Source organism: Rhamphochromis longiceps, linkage group LG11, assembly GCF_057381845.1.
Source record: "Rhamphochromis longiceps isolate RC_006_pf linkage group LG11, R_longiceps_female_GT1.1, whole genome shotgun sequence".
NCBI lineage: Eukaryota > Metazoa > Chordata > Actinopteri > Cichliformes > Cichlidae > Rhamphochromis > Rhamphochromis longiceps.
Window position 1 is genome coordinate 15,063,936 of NC_140567.1, and position 3,791 is coordinate 15,067,726.

A 3,791-nucleotide genomic window follows, 5' to 3' on the forward strand; every position below is an offset into this window, starting at 1 on the left:
GAATATTTAAGAAGCTCAGGGGGTGGGCTTTTGCGGCCCTTAAAGTCCCGCCCCCCGCCTGTTACCACGCCCACTCCAGTATCTCCCTGTATGCAACGTGCATGTGATGTGAGGTGTGGGGCTGCTGCTGCAGTGCCTTCTCAGCTGGAGGCTGTCCTGCATTATGCAGACGGGAATCCTGTATTCACCTCTGCCTCTGCAACACGCTTACATCTGGATCCAAGAAGGTTACTCTGAGGTCAGCTCATACTCAGGAGTTTGTGTTGGTAAAATTCTGCCCTGAGGTGACACATGAGGACCAGCTCCCACGCAACAGTGACCTCCACTGGATTCACTTTAGAACTGATATTGACCTTGGATTATCCATGCATGTGTCATTCATGTTTTCTAACTGCATACTGATGGATTCAGGAGAAATATTAAGAAGCTCTGATTCTCTCTGGTATTCACAAAAGTCAGTGTCAAGAAATGTTCGACAATCAGAGATCAGTGGAGGTTAGATAGGCCAGGGTTGGTTGTTACAGAGCAATGACCCTGGAGTTTTCATTGTTTGGCTTAGACACATGAGCAGGATTAAACCACTGCGAAGCTTGTTGTTGATGTGGAGACACTGAAGAGGTTGATGAAGAATAGAATAGAATAGGCCTTTATTGTCATTGTACATGTACAACAAAATTGTGGGTGCTTCACACCAACTGTGCCGGAATAAAATATAAATAGTAGTAGACAGCAGGAATTAATAGCAAACAATACAAATATATACAAAACAAGAGAAATATATACAAAAACAATAGAAATGCACACATTAGAGAACAAGTTGCAAAGTGCTTGGAAGTAGTGCAAAGATAAAGACTTGGTCTGAATAGGAAAGTATCTGGGATTTTAAAAAAGTAACAAAAATATTTATAGATTTGGGATCTGTAAATGCAGGAAGACACTGAATTCATCCCATCCATCAGTCATCAATTCATTAATCCCAGCTGCCATAAGACGAGAGGCAGAGTACACCCAGGACAGGTCGCCAGTCTGTAGCAGAGCTAACACATAGAGACAGACAACCATTCATAATTAAATTCATACCTATGGCCCAATTTAGAATCACCAGTTAACGTAACCCCACTGAATGCATGTGTTTGGACTGTGGGAGGAACCCGGAGCACCTAGAGAGAACCCATGCAGACACTGGGAGAACGTCCAGACTCTACACTTAAAGACCCCGACCCCAGGGTGGATTTGAACCAACCCAGGACATTTTTGTTGTGCCACCATGCTGCCCCACACTAAATACAGATATTAAAAAATAATAATAATAACAGTGTAGAGAAACAGTTAGCAATTTAGAAGACAACTGCAAAAAAGGTCACTAAAAGTATCAGTGTGTTGCATACAATGCTACCACTGTTTTGTTGTCTTGGTTAATCCAGTGATGTTTGATCTGGTTTTCTTAGCTCTGTGCACATTGGGCATATTAATTAACTTGTTGCAGGAGAGCTACTTGTCTGTGGCTACTTATTTGATTGATGGTGTGGTATGCTGATAAGCTAATGGCTTCTATTCAGATTTCAGCCACAAATCATCTTAAATATTAAGGTCAGAAATACCAGCTAAATATAAAAATAGATAAATTGTTATTTATGCAGAAATGGCATGCATTGGATTATATAATTTAGGGCAGTATATGTCCGATATAATTTTTTTCAGTCCCTGATTTCCTGATTAGTCAAGTCATAAAGAGGAAAAACTTGATCAGCAGCTTGTTATTTGCATTTAGAGCAGATAATCTACAAACTCATCTGGCTAAATGAACGCAAATATTTAATCTGAAGGGCTGTCGTGTTTGGCCATTGATTCAAGATTACAGCGCTGGTACTGACACCTCCAGAGGAAGTTCACAATCGTTAATATCAAGGTTTCAGATATGACTAAAAAACTTTAAAAAATAAGGACTTGAGTTTAATGATCAAACTGTCCGCACAGATCCTTTGCCACAAAACAGCCCCACTGTTTGAATGATGCTGGGATCACGCTAGTTCTTAAAGCTAAGTGCCTCTTCACCGGTGTCTTTCCTGCCTAATCTGTACCTACAGTGGTTTAGTTGAGCCTTGATATCGTTAAGGATTTTCTGCTGAAGTAGATGAAATTAATTGACCTGTCACAATATGTCTTGATCTCATGTGGCCCTTGGGGAAATACTGTAAAGCACCATGTTATCAAAATATAACAGGGAGAGGTTTTCTTGCCTACCTGTCAGCATTTTTTTAGAACAGGTCAGTGCAGTCAGATCTTCAACCAGTTGCATTTCTGTTGGGGGCATTTCACACACTCTTTGAATATTTAAAAATGTTTCATTTAGCAAACAAGTGTTTTGGGGTCAAATATATGCAGTGCAGTCTTAAGGTTTTAGTTTTAGTTCATCACGGACATTTTTCTTTATAAAATTAAACAAGAACAGAACAGACATTGACTAGGACAAGCCCACAAGTTCATTAAAGCTTCAGTTGTACACAACTATCTAGGGTCATTGTTAAGAAATACAGAGGTAAGAGCTGCTTACTTTGAGGAGGTTGAAGTCTTGTGCGTTTTTATTGTAGATAATGTCTGCTGAAACACTCGCCAAGGCTTGAGTGGGCCTTAAACTCTTTTTGATAAATGACTTAGCACAAAGGATAAGTAATTGAATTAGAAGACATCTGTTTCTTTGCTAAGAAGAAAGCTCATGCACATAAAATGAGAGTTAACTCACAAGATGTGTTGTGTAACAAAAAAAACAAAAACAAAAAAACGCAATTACATGAAGTTCTCCTGCATGCTGAGCCAGTGGCAAAGTTTTCATAGAAACCTTTGTGTATTCAACACTTTAGATAAGTTCCCTTTAAAAGTGTGGGTAAAATGTGCGTCTCTAACTGTGGTACCGTACTACACTGAGTTTGCTGCTCTTTCATTTGAAGATCTCACTTCCTTCTTTGCTGTAAAATGCTAGCTGAGATGCATATTTATGGTTACATTTTAAGCCTTCCAGCATGATATCTGTCAAGCAGAACAGTTATAATTCTGTGCAAGTTAAATGCATTTTAAATATATAAAATAGAGGTTTATTTATTAAAATAATTGATCATTAAGCAAAATATGCTTGGCACTGTATACCAGCTGAGTAAATTTCATTTGACCAGATTTGATGAGATTTAATGTTTTACATTGTGCTTAGGGAACAAATTTACATGGAAATATTTCAAGTGATCAGACTGCTTAAAATCAAAATTTTAGGCATATATATTATTTTTTTAATTATTTCATCCAAAAGATCTTTTTTTATGCTAATGCACACTGGCAGCTGTATGAAAGGGAATCAGGTATGACAAACTTTATTACGAGAAACTTGATAGAAATATTTTCATCTTCATTTTTTCTGTGTTTTTAATGGTAGAAACAGATGTGCATCAGGACTTGTGTGCAGATCAGAAAATCATTACTCTTCCCAAGATAATCGTGATAGATAAAAATGGTCACTAGATGGTGCCAAATAACTGTAGCATCACGCCTGACTGGCATCGAGCTGTTGTGTTTGGATGTGCACACTGTGAAGACTGGAGGTGCTGCCAGCTAAACAGTGACGTTAACTGTCATTTATATTTTTAAATAAAGATGTCTTTAACATGTTAGTCAGCCAGTATATTTGCGGCCTCAAAGACAACTCCAAATATGACGAACATTTTTAACTTATTACTTATTCCTTTACTTATTCCTGATTCTGACAAGATTAATATCACTGCAGGAACTATAGAGTTGAAAAG